The 16,682-nt window shown below is 33.6% G+C and overlaps 1 long non-coding RNA gene across 1 annotated transcript; it reads right to left on the reverse strand.

The window, feature by feature from the left end:
- Positions 1 to 407: 407 nt before the first annotated feature.
- On the reverse strand, positions 408 to 12,161 carry LOC129921854 (uncharacterized). The gene is made up of 6 exons (XR_008773839.1): positions 12,090 to 12,161; positions 11,201 to 11,293; positions 9,599 to 9,757; positions 7,057 to 7,289; positions 1,832 to 1,963; positions 408 to 1,703 (listed from the first exon to the last, which is right to left on the reverse strand). It is a non-coding gene; the product is annotated as an uncharacterized LOC129921854 (long non-coding RNA).
- Between the last annotated feature and the right edge of the window lie 4,521 nt (positions 12,162 to 16,682).

Genomic DNA, 16,682 nt, shown 5'->3' on the forward strand with positions numbered 1-16,682 from the left:
CATAGTGCTGACCATGGGACGCTAAAATAGATGACCTTTATATCATCTGCCCTACAGAAGGCAAAGTCTGCAACTAAAACCAACATGGGAAAGCCTTTGAGGAAAAATCAGGAGTCAACCATTCAGTTAGCAGCATACAGTGCTACTCCCAGGCAGAGCCTACGATGCCATTCATCCCAAACTGTATTGGCATATTCCATTCCTTCAAATATATAGCTGTGTGGGTGACATCATTGCAACCACAACTAATGTCAGGAAAATGATTCATAGCTAATGTTTGGAAAATGAGATGATCCATATCAGCTTTGTGACTGAAGGAGGCCATAGAATCAGATCAAAGTTTGAGATTTGCTAAAAATTTGCTCAAAAACAAATATTGTTACAAAGCAATTAGCTAAAGAAACCTGTTAACTTTTAACATAACTTTTTAATGACATATGGAAAAGCACTATTAAACTACTAGAAATTTAGAAAAACTAGATCTAAGGGTTGCTGGAAGGGGAGGATAAAAGCGGCAATTTTTTTAGTACCAGTACCTGGTAACTATGTCAATCAACACATTGGACTAGGATAAGTTATGTAGCTTAAAGACATCCATACAACTTTTTATAAATAAAATCACATCAGACTTCATTTAAGTTGCAGCCTGAGAGACTGAAATCCTCTCTAGCCAATGCAGTGGACTGAAACAAAGCTGTAGTGCTTCCTAGATCAGTTGAGATAGAGAGAAGCAAGTCTGGAGCAGCAAACATTAATGAGGCAAGGTTTCCTCTTTGGGGCACTGTATCAAATTTGGCATACAAACTGCATGAAATGCTGGATATCTGGCATAAACCACTGTCAAGGGGGCTTGAGTTCAAATCCTGATTTGTTTTTGCTGAGCAAAGAAACACCAGAAATACCATTTCCCCATATAGGCAATACAAAGTAATTTGAAAAAAAAAAGAAATTAACACAGACCAGTTACAATAAAAAAAAATGAAATTGTAAAATGAATACCACTTTTATTACAAGGTATACATAAATATCAAAATGTGTTAATCAATTATTTAAAGTTAGCAACTTTTTGTTCAAAACTAATGTACATTGGTAGTTCTGTAGATAGTGTAGAATCAAAGTAGCATGATTCATTTAGATATTTGATTTTAAAAGGGAGACAATTTGATTAGAAGTTATTATAATTTTTTAAAATTTCTATTTAGTATGACAGTGCATCTACTGTAGAAAAATACAAAGGGATAAAACTAAATATCAGTTGTTATTCCAAAAAAAAAAAAAAAAAGAAAAATGTACATTTATCTTATCTTATCTTATATAATACAGACGTTACTTCAAAAAAGAAGATGATTACGTCCTACTTAGTTGTTTTTTTTTCTCTACAAGTTCTACAATTTCAGATTCAAAGACAAAGTTTATTAACTTGTTTGTCCAATTAACCTTTGACCTTTTCCTTCTTGGACATTCTCAGCATAAAGAAAAATAAACCATTCATGAACAGTATTGTCTTGAGCATCAAAATGTGTTATGTGGTGACTACTAAAAGTTGTGTACGCTTAATCTTTTATCACTCAATGGATGGAAGTCTTTCTAGACTAGTAAGCAATGGATTTCAGATATCCCTCACAGCTTCTGTGATTGAATAATTTCCAGTGAAAAAAGCTGCTTAGAATAGTATCTGTCATGCTTGAAAAGGGCCACAGGGACTGTATAAAAAAAAAGAATAAATAAAAACTAAACAGAATTGACAGGCAATGTGGCATTAAAAAACAACACTATCTAACTTTAGAACCTACAAACATTAGAGATATGAAAACAACACTTGATATATTACCAAAACAGCTGACATATCCAAACACAAGTGAGTAGCCTTCTTCTGTAAGGTACTTGTGTAGTCAAGGAAGATCTCACATTTGTAAACAGGCCAACATTTTAGGCTCCTTAGCTGACTAATCTTTTGGACATTCTGGAAGAAATAAATGCAAGAAGGGCTTAATATAAATATCATCATCTCTTGAAATTCTATTTGCAGAAGCTAAGAGAGATCTCAAATATGAAAATAATGATCTCATAAAAAGATAATATAGATCACAAATTAGATCATTTAGATCTCAAACAAGATAGATCACAAATTAGATCAGATAGATCTTAAACAAGATAATATAGATCACAGATAGATCTCAAACAATATGAGATAAAATGTGTAAATAAAAAAAACAGCATAGCAGAGGAAAGCAAAATTACAAGATAGATATCAAATAGTATTAATCAATTAGCCTATATCCCGGTTAATAAATTTCACTGTTGATTCCCAAATGAGTATTTAAAAAATTCTGTTCAAATTTTTTTAACAAAAGAGAAAAAATAATTACAAAACTAAACAAAATAAATGTGAAGGCTTTCTTTTAGTGACTTTAGAATAGAACAAGTTTCCTGTTTGCTTAAATACTCCAGCTCCTCAACACTCCATCTCAACTCTCCATCTCAACACTCCAACTCCTCAATACTCCAACTCTTCAATACTCCATCTCTTCAATGCTCCAGCTTTTCAATGCTCCATCTCCTCAACACTCCATCTCCTCAATGCTCCATCTCCTCAACACTCCAACTCCTCAACACTCCATCTCCCAAAACACTCCATCTCCTCAACACTCCATCTCAACACTCCATCTCCTCAACAATCCATCTCCTCAACACTCCAACTCCTCAATACTCCATCTCCTCAACACTCCAGCTCCTCAATGCTCCAGCTTTTCAATGCTCCATCTCCTCAACACTCCATCTCAACACTCCATCTCCTCAATACTCCATCTCCTCAACACTCCAGCTTTTCAATGCTCCATCTCCTCAACACTCCATCTCCTCAATGCTCCATCTCCTCAACACTCCAACTCCTCAATACTCCATCTCCTCAACACTCCATCTCAACACTCCCATCTCCTCAACACTACAACTCCTCAATGCTCCAGCTCTTCAATGCTCCATCTCCTCAATGCTCCATCTCAACACTCCATCTCCTCAACACTTTATTCTGTCATATGTGTCGTTAAGGTATTGCTAAGAATTGGGTACATTTAGTAAAGTAAAAAATTAATAGAATAAGGATTTTTTGTTCAGGAAAGATAATATCCCAAAATGAAGTTATGTATCCATAACTCAAGGTTGGAAACATCCTGAAGCCCTAAATAAAAATTGCATTCTATACTGTGATTTGAACTCAAGGCTGCAGTAGTAACACTGTAACTTCTTTAGTATCCAATGTTAGCAAGTGACCTATTTAAGGACGAGGCCATTTTTAAAATAGAGATGATAGTTTGTAAAATGTTTTACATGTTTCAATTGTTCCTTCAAAGTTGAAGATAATTTATTTCCTCATCCAAACATCTCAGAGGACGATAGGGAAGGGCAAGGTATGAATCCAGGACCATCAACAAGTCAAAACAAAAGTCCAGCATGCATTCTGCACATCCAGGCAGCCACCCATAGTCATAGTAAAAAGTATTTTCTAAAAGAGTTTCTATGATAAAATTGTCAGATGCAGGTTCCATTTTCTCATTTTTATTCACAAAATTTGTGGGATGTGTGGCTGAGAGGCGGGCCTACACTGCTTGGCTACAGCTTAGCCACTTAACAAGGGGGCTTGATTTTTAATCCTGACTCGAGCAGAGTTGTGTTTTCTGAAAGTCCTAAGGCAGCATGGAAACCTGCCATATGTTCCCTTCCCCCAATAGTCAACAAAAGGAGACTGGACCATGGCGAAATAAGTATGCTCTAAGCATGAACTATGCACTATATCAAAAGCATTAAAAAAAAGATCTACATGTTTTTTTTTCAAATCTTTCATATCTTAACAAATGAAGTTGCATAAGTAACTATTCCATTTGAAAGTGAAACAAAACTAAACACTATTAAGTCCAAATACTTTTTACTATGACTAAGTAATAGTAGGTTTGGAATTAATCAATATCAGGCCCAAATACTTCTTACTTTGACTATTGATGAAATAAACATGACATCAAACATAATAGCAGCACCCAGGGAAAAGAAGGTGAAGAAACTGTAGTAATACATAGATAAGTCTTAAGGAGGACTCAAACCTTGGACCTCAGAACCATCTTATCTTATCTTATATAATACAGACGTTACTTCAAAAAAGATGATTACGTCCTACGCGTCATGCATTTAGTCATGCATATTAACCAATGACTTAAATTCTGCCAAGTCACTGGTTTTCCTGACCATCACATAGCTGTGACCAGATGCAAGTTAGACTTCCTGAATAACACCCTAAAAGACAATCAACAAATCATGTCAAACTAAGAGATAGGTGAAGAATATTACAGACAATATCAAAGTGAGAAATCATCAAGTTAAAACAGAAAATTCAACAAAATCAAAATAATAACAAGCAGTTTGATACAAATATAAACCAATCTAACTCAACAATTAAACCCATGTTTTTAATTCTGTCTTTTTACTGATTTTGATTCTCCTTCCTTCACTCTTTCTTAGACTGTTCAGTGGCAGATGAAATAAAGTAAGAGCTTTCACAGCACCCAGTCTATTGCCATCTTTTTGCATTATCTTCTTATCCTAGAAGTCTTACAAGTGTCCCTAGGTCAATCTAGTCATGTAAGTTAATAAATGACTTAAACTCTGCCAATTCACTGATTTTCCTGGCTGACTCAGGCAACCCATCCCATGCTCTTATAGCACTAGGGAAGAAGAAGAATAAATTTGTGCTAGCATATGGAATGAGGAATGTTCCTTTATTTTTGTGTCTTTCTAAGTATTTTTTAAAGTTTTGTTTTTGTATTTGGAGATTATAGTTTATTGTTCTATGTATAATAGATACTTGACTTTAAAGTCTTCTATCCTGAAGTCTTTCTAAATTTAATAATTTTACTAAAGGTAGAACTCTTGTCAAATGTGAATATTTGTTAGTTGTGAATCTCACTGTTCTATTTTGTGTATTCTAGTTTCTTAAAATGTTCTTGACTTGACGGTTCCCAAACTGAGGACGAGTAATCTATTATTCAGTTGCATCCCTGCATCATATCTACTGATGTTTCTCTTTGCTCCACTTTGGTTCACATTTCTTTCTCTGCTCATCAAAATACAGAGTACATCTTCAATGAACATTTCCAGCATGATAAAACTTTTTTTTGGTCTTATAATAAAGTCACTAAGCTTTGAGAATCCTTGAAAGCTGTCTATGACAATTCTCTGTGTCCAGTGTCCTCCCTGCCAAGTTGCTATTCTCTAGTTCTTAATAGAAAATCATCTTTCCACAATTGGCTCGTCCATGTGAAAGTGGAATCAATGGCTTACCAATTCTCCAAATATGTTTCCATTATTTGTCAGAGAGTTGTTCATAAAAATAAAGTACCCAGTCTATCTTTTTCTTTTGAAAAGGATGAAAGAGCCAACATCACAACCATGTATTGGGTGTGGTCAATACAGAGCAATGGTCTTAGCACATCCACAGTTATTCCATCTTTAGTTCTTCTTTTTAGGGTCCCCATTTGTGTTGGATGAAAAACTAAAATGAATGGCTCTTTAGTCCATCCTAACAATGCCTCTTACTGGTATCTAGTTATGCATGTTAATTAGTGAATTAAACTCTGCTAAGTCATTGGTTCTCCTGGCTGATTCAGGCAACCCATTCCATTCTATATTCAAACTAAGGAAGAAGGGCACTTGTATGAATTTGGCCTAGCATATGGAAAGAAAATGTTGCCTGGATTGTGGTGTGAACAGATGAATGGGTCTTTGCTCCATCCAAAATAAGGCATACACTATTGCCATGATAGATTAATTCAGATTGACTTCTCTGCATTTTCTTCAACTTTGTCAGTTCTTTGAAGTAGTTTACGGTTTGTCATTGCTGTACCAACAGCAAATATTCCATAATCATTGGATAAATGTCAAACAGTTGGATACTGTTTTAAAATCTGTCCTTGAATACAATATTATTTTGTTTTATAATTTATTTTTATTATAAGTGGCTAACAGCCTGAGAACAAAGCTAAGAATGAGCTATCAATTCTGGAATCACATTCTTTGTTTTGCCTGTGTTGAATTTCTATGCTGATATAGCAATGACATTGTCATTATTATTATTTGCTTCATAAGCCATAGTTTTGATTTGCTTTGTAACAAATCAGTGTAGTCAAGGAATCATTCCTTCATCCAAGCTGGGATGTTGAGATAGTTAGAAGTAGTGCTGAGATGTTGAGATTGAAGTAGTGTAGAAATGTTGAGATAGAAGTAGTGTAAAGATGTTGAGAAGTAGTGCTGAGATAATGAGAAGTAGTGCTGAGATAATGAGAAGTAGTGCTGAGATGTTGAGATTGTTAGAAATAGTGCTGAGATATTAAAATAGTTAAAAGTAGTGCTCAGATGTGTAGACAGAAGTACTGACAGAAGATGTTGAGATTGAAGTAGTGTAGAGATGTTGAGAAGTAGTGCTGTGATGATGAGATAGCTAGAAGTAGTGTAGAGATGATGAGATAGCTAGAAGTAGTATAGAAATGATGAGATAATAGACCACCATACAAAATGTCTTGAAGTCAACCTTGTGGCATTCTATGAACATGTCCAAGCTAGCCAAGATGTCTACTGCTGATAACAGCGAGGAGGTTCAGAGGCATCTTTTTTTTGTCAAAAAAATTTTTTTAGCTATTTAATTTGAAATGAAAATAAACAAGCATTAAAAGAATTGGCTTCATTTTTCCTTCACAAATGCACTGAACAATTCCAAAGGAACTAGATAGAAGATGTTATGTTTAATCAGCAGAGACTTTCACCCCACAACTTTGGAGGATTATCTATTAATGCATCATGCACTCTATACTATTATACTGATATGTTCAAACCCTGCCCCTGCCATCCTGCAGGAGGTTTGGACTAGGATGTAATGATCATCAAATATGAATTAACATGTAAAACAAACAAACAAAAGGTCCTCTCACAAGCATTGATAAGTAAAGAGTATTTGAATAGAAACATGATATATAAACACTTTTAACTTAATGATTCACATAACATGAAACAAACCTAAATGTCTTCAAATTCATCACAGCATATTGATCAGGACCACGACAGCATCAAGAATGTATACTCCATACAAAATGTAGCCAACCACCTCAATTACTTCCAGCAGCACACTATCTGTTATCTCTGAGTCACTATCATCTAGACAGTTATTTGTTTCTTCTTTAATAGCTGGTTCCTCAGAGTTCCCCATACCAAAGGCAGCCAAGAACAATGTCCCAGTGGTCTCTAAAAGGCTGAATAAAAAAATTTTGGTCAGCAAATAAAATAGTCTTTAGTACATTTGGAAATAATTCAATTCGTGTAAAATCTAGTAAATTTAATATCATCTAGCAAATTTTAATATATCATCTTGTAAAAATAGTAAAATTGATTTCAGAAATAGCTAACTCTTGCTGTAAATGGGAGCGTGAAAAAAAGAAAAGTGAATTATAATATGGTATAAATAAGAATCAAAAGACACAGTTAGCAAGCGTATTTTTCAAAGTTGTAAATACATGAATATATTCCCATATCTCCCCATTCGCAAATTTTTCTTAATGCAGCCCTCAATACAAAAAGGTTGCCCACCCCTGATGTATACAATAGGAACAACAAGTTTGTGTCAAAATTAAATAGAAGTAACCTTTCAAATTATTAAATTGAATTTTAAATTACAAGGTGATTTGCAGAAAAATATTATTTCTTTTGAGTATGTCTATACAACATGAAATTATTTTGCTTTGCAAGAAAACATCCATTATTATAATAATGACCTGTGTTCAAATCCTTCATATCATCTTGATTAAAATATTGCGCCTCGGCCAAGAATCCTTAGCCTTTCGTGCAATATAAAGGAAATTGGTGGCCTACTTCTGTTACTAACAAGGTGCAAGTAATTTGATTTTATATAGTAGATAATAGTGTCATGTAATATTACGCTGAATTGTGTACATCTCCAACTTCAATGGTTGAATCTAGTGGATTTTTTTCATAAATAGACCTACTCAATAATGAATAATCTACAGCATATAATAAAAAAAGTGAAATTGAAACACTTTAATTAACTAATTAAACAAGTAAACAAGTATAGTTATATCTTTGAGTCACCAAGTTTTCAGTTCCAATGAAAGAATGTTTACAGCCTAACTAATAATATGAGAGGCACAGTGGGGAGTGGTAAAGCACTTGGCTTATGAACCCAGGTCCCAGGTTCGAATCCTAGAAGACTGGAATTTTTACGTTCAGGATCTTAGTCCAGCCAGCTCTAATGAGAACCTGACACGAGTAGAGGAAAACTAGTTGTGCTGGTAACATGACTTTAGCTAACCATAGGCCACAGAAACAGATGACCTTTATATCAATTGCACTATGGGCGCATGAAAGGGGAGCTTACTTTTTAATAATAAGAGCTAAAATGAGCCTTTGCTCTAATATTGTAATTCTTATTATAATTTCCTTGAGCCCCTAGTTTCAAGAGATGCTAGACAAGTAGGAGGATGTCCTAAAATTTTCACAGCCATTTTTAGATGTACTAGAATATAGAGGAACACCATTGAATAAATTTAGATTTCATTTTAAGCATTGTAATAATTTATGTGTCAGGCACTATTTTTTATAACAAATTTCCTTCAGGATAATAAAAAAGTATTATTTAAAAAAATGAGCTTCATTAATCTGCCAGCATCCAAATTTGAAAAAGGGAAACAAAATTCAAAAGCAGTGTGCACTTAGAAATGTGTGTATGATGTAGCAGGTATGCAGCAGCAGTATACTCTCTTATCTTCTTATCTTATATAATACAGAGGTTACTTCAAAAAAGAAGATTATTCAGCCATGCATCATGCATATTAATCATTGACCTAAATTGATAATTTTTACTTAACTAAAACTTGACTAAAGAACAATTTTCACTTCTATGATCTTCAAATACAAAAAAAAAATAATAAAATACTCGGAAAGATATAAAGATAAAGACACATTCCTCGTCCCATATGCTAGGACAAATTTGTACAAATACTCCTTCTTCCCTAGTGCTATTAGAGCATGGAATGGGTTGCCTGAGCTAGCCAGGAAAACCAGTGACTTGGCAGAATTTAAGTCATTGGTTAATATGCATGACTAAATGCTTGACGCGTAGGACGTAATCATCTTCTTTTTTGAAGTAACGTCTGTATTATATAAGATAAGATAAAAGAGAGTAAGACAGTTACAGGCTTGTCACCTTACTGGATAAATCCATCAGAGCTTAAAAAAGTTTTGCCAACTAAGGTTTCTGAGATTGACATCACCTCATTAAAAAACAAAAAGTTAAATTTGATTCTCTTGTGAACAACATCACTTCTAAAAATAAAAATGTAAAGGCTATTAAATCCAAAGAAACTATAAAGCTTAGTCTAAATATTTTTAATTCATTTATTGAAAGTAATGAGACAAAACCTTGAGGTGTTGTTCCAATCACATATTTTACTGTGTTGTGCTAATAGGAAGAATAGGTTTGTGCCTGTGCTTTAACGCTGCTAGGTCTCTCAATGAAAATTTTAAAACAGTCATTTATTACTCTCACCTTCCTGCCATAAGTATGAATAAGACTCTCCTTATTGGGCCAGAAAATCAAATCGGACATGTTGACATACATAACATCCAAAACTTTTATGAATATCTTAGATGCAGTTGTGGGATGAATTTTGAACATATCAGCTAATACATCTATAGGCAGGTTTACCTAGAATATTTGAAATAATGTGTGTTAAAAAAAATAAAATTGTGTACATTCATAAATATAGTAGTTAAATTAAATTATATATATATATATATGTAAATGTGAGACAGTGCATTTTTTTGTACCTGTTTTATATCCAAGCTTTCCAATGAGAAATATTTATATAATTTAATATGTAGATATATTTATTCAAATCATATAATGCATTCATTTATTTGTGGAAATAAAAGAAATGAATTGAAGTGTTGTTTTTATATTAATTATTATTATCTTATCTATTAGTATGAAAATTGTAGATCTATTCATTCAAAAGAGGCCCTTAGTGGAACCTGGAGTCCCAGGTTCGAATCTCGTTGAAGACTGGTATAATTTTGGGATACCTCTGAGTCCAACCAGGTTTAATTGGTATTTGACATTAGTTAGGAAAAAGTAAGGTGGTTGGTCATTGTGCTGGCCAAGACATCCTCGTTAACCGTGGTCCACAGAAACAGGTGACCTTTACATCATCTGCCTTATAGACTTGTTTATTCAAATAAACCATTTTATTTCTAGATCAATACCTGTTCTATGTAACTTTGAAAAACAATGGATGTCAAGAACTAGTTTATTTTTTTGTTTTTAAATAATAATTTATGATGCATTAAGTATCTTAATTATTAATTCAAATCAAGATGTCTGCCTGGTCATGCATTTTGCGCGATGGACTGGTCAGATTTACCGATGGTTCCGGGTTCAAACCCTGCCCATTCCCTGTGGAAATCATTTCTAAAAAGTTAAATCTAAATCTAATCTAGATTGAAAGATTCTAGTCAATCTAGCTAGAGCTTGAGAGTCGAGTACTATGTCACATACTATGTGTGTAGATCTAGTATGTATGTTTAGAGTATAGGCCTACTATTATGTAGAATCTATTTATATTTACTCAAGCTCTAGACTAGATCTAGACCAATTATAGACTATTTATAATACTATCATGATCTAGATGCATGTTTATAATCTAGACTTGTATTAATTATTAGATCTAGCTCTAGATTCTACATACAGTTTTAAGTCTTAGATCTAGACCATGAAGAAACCTTCTAATCTTGATTAGATTACTAACATAAAACTTGTATTTGACCTACATGTTACTTTATTGTTGTTTTTTTAAATTACTATTTAGATCAGTAGATCTACTAAATGTAGCCTGAGTAGATTTACCTATAAATCCAAGATTATATGGTAAGATATATAATCTAGATCTGTAGCATTTACTTTTGACTTTAGCCATAGGAGTAAGTGATACACTTTTGTTGGAGCATAGTGATATGAAATCTAGTCTTTATACTAGAATACAAAGTAATTTGGTTTCTATACATACATTGCTATATTAGGCAAACTTTTTTATTTAAAAAACAAATCTTTTTTAGATGGACATAATGAAAGACAGATAAACTATAAACATACCCATCTATCATCTATGTTTAGCCAGCAAAGAAACATCTTTCTCTTGTAATTAAAGTCTGGCTGCAAGTCGTCCAAACATTGCATTTAGTAAATCTGTGCATAGCAAACAATAAAACATATTTGTAGAATCATAATAACAACACATACAATAGATTTTTAAATAGAGTAAAACTACCACACCTTCAGCCTCACAAGCCATCCCAGCAAAGTACTGTTAAAAATTATATTAAATCGACTAAAATCAATAGCAGACAAAATCATATCAGAAGAAAAAGCGGATTTTAGACAAGGTCACAGCACAACAGAACTTGACAAATACTAAACCTCAGAATACTCTGTGAAAAATACCCCCAACACCAAGAGAATCTTTTCCATGTCTTTATAATGATTTCAAGAAAGCTTTCGATCGAGTATGGCATGGGGCACTCTGGGCGACAAAGGAAAAGTACAACATAAATAAAACATAATTAATTAAAAAGTTATCCAGAACCTCTACAATGACTGCAAGGATGCCAACAGTGCTGTGTAAAGTGTGTACTTCAACAAAAAGGTTAACAATAACATTGCCAGACATTGGCACATTCTGACATTCACATTATAACCTGGTTTGAAACCAGTTACTGAGTTAGTTAGTGACAGTTGAGTTGGAGTAAGACAAGTCACAAGGCAAGGCAAGGCTGCCTTAGTGCCCTTAGTAACTTAGTTTTTACAAAGTTAGTACACGCATTAGTAGTAAATAGTAGGCTTAGTAAGTTAGTACCTACTTAGTACTTTCACCGACACTTTTCAATATCTTATCTTATATAATATCTTCCTTGTAAGGATAATGGAAGATGTTCTCGAGGGCTATGAAGGTATTGTAAGCATTGGAGGAAGAAGATTTACTAACTTGCGCTTCGCAGACGACATTTTATGCGGCCCAAACACCTGTCGTCTATGAGTTTGACATGCCTGCGCTAGATCTACAAACAAAAACAAGAGAGAAGAGGAAGCTAAAGCTTAAGTTAAAAATTAATTTCGCTTTAAACTTTAAAGTATCGGAAATCAATTTTATTTAAATAAAAAATATAATAATAAATAATTCGACTTCATTGACTTTGTAGCAAATTAGCAGCATATCGCGATATAGGGTTAAAATATAATTTGGTTGGTACTAAATTCACCTAGATCTAGTCCAGTGGGTAGTATTAGGCTTAGGCCGGCTTAGGGATAGTTCTGTTAATTTCACCTTTTAATTTTAACCCACATCGACAGCTTATATACTTAGACGTCTGCTATTCAATGATTACGACCGCTGTTGTCAGCCAAACTAGATCTACGTGTGACGTAGGCCTACTATTTGTATGCTTTAGAGCTTTGCTAGTATTGCTAACATGATAACATCAGAGGTAGGGTAAGTCACGGAGAGTTCCTAAGGCTGCCCTTCCCGATCGCTTAGCCTCTAGCTCCTCTATACCAGTGTGTCCCAAAATACGGCCCTCAGGCCATACCTGGTCAGCGATGTGATACATCCGGCACATTAGGGTAAGTAGATTAGCACTAATAATTATCAAACATACCCTGTATCTGGTGTGTGTGTTTTTTAAAGAACATAACATTAGACGTCTTTATGAAATTAAACGCATAAATACAGGCGGCGTTCTTGGTTTGAGACGCGATTGTATAATCCAGCTAGGGTGGAGGACTTATGAGAATATTTACCAAAAAAAAAAAAGTCGGCTGTAAGGCTAGCTACAGAGTTGTTCACATTGTAAGTAGAGACATGAAGCCATTTTCCGACAGCGAATGCATAAAAAAGTGAATGTTAGCAATGATGGAAGAAAGGATTCCTGAAAAGAAAATTTAAGTGCTTTTGAAGCCTTTCTCATGACAATTACAAGGCAAGTGAAAGATGAGGGTAAAAATCTCCATTGAAAACTAACAGACAAACCAGATTTCGAATTGTTTTCTATTACCGCTGACGAGTTTACCAACATATATGATAACACCCAAAAATCTTGGTGCTTATTCGTGGTGCAAACAGCAGTTTTGAAATCAGAGAAGTTAGTAGCTATGATGAGCATGCATGGGACATTCACTGGCGAAGTCCTGTCAAATAAGTTTTGAGCAACAAAGGGGGAGGGGATCTTTCTCTTTCTTGGGAGTAATTAGTGGGAGTGACTTTTAATGGTGCCACAAGTGTGTTTGACAGCAACTGTTGTTAGAAAAGTTATGGAGTCAAATGGAACCGAGCATCTGTGGCTTCATTGAACTATTCACCAACAAAATCTATGTGGCAAGGTATTTAGTCTGGACCATGTGATGATGATCGTGTTCAGATTGAACAATGTTCGTTGTTTCAAAAATCCATAATCTGCGGCCAATGTGTAAAGTGCCCAGACAGAGCTGCAACTTGAACTGGTTGATTTCCAAAGCTAAACATCACTGCTTGACAAATTTCAAGTGATGCAGACAATTAATTTAGCCTATAATTCGTCTTACTACTTTATGCCCATGATGGAGCGTAAAGTGGCTGCCAGGTCGTGCGGTTTGCCCGCTGGACTGCCGTTTGGATTTATCAATGTTACCGGGTTCAAACCCTGCCCGCTCCCATCCCCCCGTCGTTCTGCGGGAGGTTTGGACTAGGAAGTAAATTATCTTCAACTCTGAACGAACATCCGAAACATATAAAACATTTTACAAACAAAACATCTTCTTCGGAACAGACAACACAAAAAAAAAAAAAAACACCTATTATATCGGCCCTAACCATTATTACAAACACATCATAAAGATTGATTCATTATTAAAGAACAAACAAAAAAACAAAGTTAAATAATTCAACGAAGACTCGATTTGTTTATTATTATCCATGTAAAAAAAAAGGGAGGGGGGGGCACCATTGTATTCTTGAACCCTACGATTACCTTGCTACGTCACTGATTTCAAAATTGATTTCATGCAAATAGCTTTTACATTGTTGGCAATGCTGCAAGGCGCATTTTTTTTAGTGCTGGTGTTGTTGTTTTTTTAGACATCTTAACGACACCGCTACTAGACTCTAACTATTTAACATGTTTTGTATTAATTGTCAAGGTCACTTGTTACAGCGTCACGTATTTTCTAACAATTATAAACATTGCAGTAGATATAATATATAGGTCTGTGATTATAAAAATAAACATAATGTGTCTATTTGGCATTTATATTTTTTTTGTTATTTTTCAAATAACTATCTATCTGTGGTCTTATTGTTGTTTTTAATATGTTTCTATTAGATAAATTCAGGTTAGGGTCCATTCAGTAAATCGATTTTTATTTTATCGTTCAATATTCTTAATTAGATTTTCGTTATGGTACTTTACGACACGGTAATATTCGATAAGGCTAACTGACTGAGATAATGCATAAGTTTCCGTCATATGTCATAGCTGACATACAAAATTGTTCTCCTCCCATTCCTGAAAAAAAAATCCCGGCTACGCCCACTGTATTAAGACATCTTTAAATTTTCAAAAAAAAATTATAGATGCATTATTATACTCTAAGAAACAAATCAATTAACCAGTGGGTGTTAGGTTGGTATCACGAGTCAGTACGTGTGATTGCAATCTAAAGTACACGATTCAAAAGAGAACAACAAATTAAATTTGATTTCATGTCCATTTCAGCTATGACACTCTTATAAATTACAGACGTTCCTTCAAAAGAGAACAATAAATGAAATTTTATGTGACTGTCCATATCAACTTTGACACTTGATCCTTAAATGTTTTTTTTTTTAATATATAAACGTCTCGAGATGAATTGGCCTTATTAAACTTAATTAGGCTTACATTAAAACAAAATTGATCTATAAAAATCTGGCAAAACATTGAAAGTCACACCGGAAAATCTGACGAAATCTTGTTTAATATCACAGACCTATATTTCTAGATTCTATGTTTATGATTATTAATTTCACGTCCTTCACTTGCTCATTCATTGATAAAAGACAACAAGACAGGAGATCTTGAGTTCTAGACTAGAAATATAGATAGATCTAGGTAGTAGATTTGTTATTTATATACCGGGTATATTCTCTAAATTGCTTTCTGGATCTCAATAAGATCTATTGGAAAGTTTTGAAAGTAGTCTGAGCCTGAGTAGAATCTATGACTATATTAACTATATACTATATATATTATAAATATATACTATACTTAGAATATACTATTATATCTATTATATCTATTATATATATTATATTATATATACTATTATATCACTATATTCACTATATCATAATCATCATATCATAACATATGATAATCTAGATCTAGAGACTTATTATCTTATAGTCTATAAGTATAAGTTACTCTTATACTACTTATAGACTAGAATTAGATCTAGTTATAATCATAATGACTTAACTTATTCAATTAAGAGACTTATTATTATTCATTTTAGTCTTTAGAGACAGACTTTAGTTTAGTGAGTCTTAGTCTTACTCTTGTGACACTCTTCAATCTCGTCTTACTCTTAGTAACTCTTACTCTTACCTGACAGTACTACACTACACTGTGACTACAGTAACTCACAGAACTACTAGATCATACTAGATGATAGATCTAGAGTAGATCTACTAGCTACTACAGTCAGTCACTACACTACAGTGTCTACAGGAGTACAGTAATAGTACTAGTACTAGTAGTAGTACTTAGTAGTAGGTAGGCCTAGTACTAGTATAATAAAAAATACAGTCTTAGTCTTAGTCAAGTTAGTCTTAGACTAGATCTAGATCTATTCTAGTCTACACAGAATAGATATGTCTACTCTAGATCTAGAATTAATTCTAGATCTATATTCATGATAAGACTAAGATAGAATCTAGATCTAGTAGTATAGATCTCTATAGTCTATAACTAACTTATTATCTAGAATAGATCTAGATAAGATATAAGAGATATATAAGGTAATTTTATTGATCCAATCAAATGGAAATTCAGTTTGATAACGATTGACAACATCAGTCCAGTGTAACTACTGTACAATAACAGTATAGATGAAAAATTTGAACAACATTCACACACAAAACACATACACAACCAGCGCTTTATGAATTTGACTTCTATGTACTTCTCGATGTCGACAGCTCTGACCGAAAGTGGGATAAAGGAGTTTTTAAATCTTTCTGTTTTAGTCCTAATGGAAAGGAGACGACTACTTTGTTCAGATTTTATGTAACAGTGGTTTAATGTGTGCAGGTTGTCCTTAACAATCAAGAGTGTTTTGGAAAGGCATCTTTCATGAAAAAGCTCTTCAAGTGATAGTAGCTGTATTCGAGTGATATACGATGCTTTTTTAATTAGTCTATTTATAGTCCTAAGTCATTGTGCCAGTGAAGTATTACCATACTAGCAGGTGATGGCAAAGTTAATGACGGTTTGCTGATGATTGCTGTATAAAAAAAGTTTAATAATTGTTGTGTTGATGTTAAATTTTCTTAGCTTTCTGAAATAGA

The sequence above is a fragment of the Biomphalaria glabrata genome, chromosome 11 (assembly GCF_947242115.1).
Source record: "Biomphalaria glabrata chromosome 11, xgBioGlab47.1, whole genome shotgun sequence".
Taxonomy (NCBI): domain Eukaryota; kingdom Metazoa; phylum Mollusca; class Gastropoda; family Planorbidae; genus Biomphalaria; species Biomphalaria glabrata.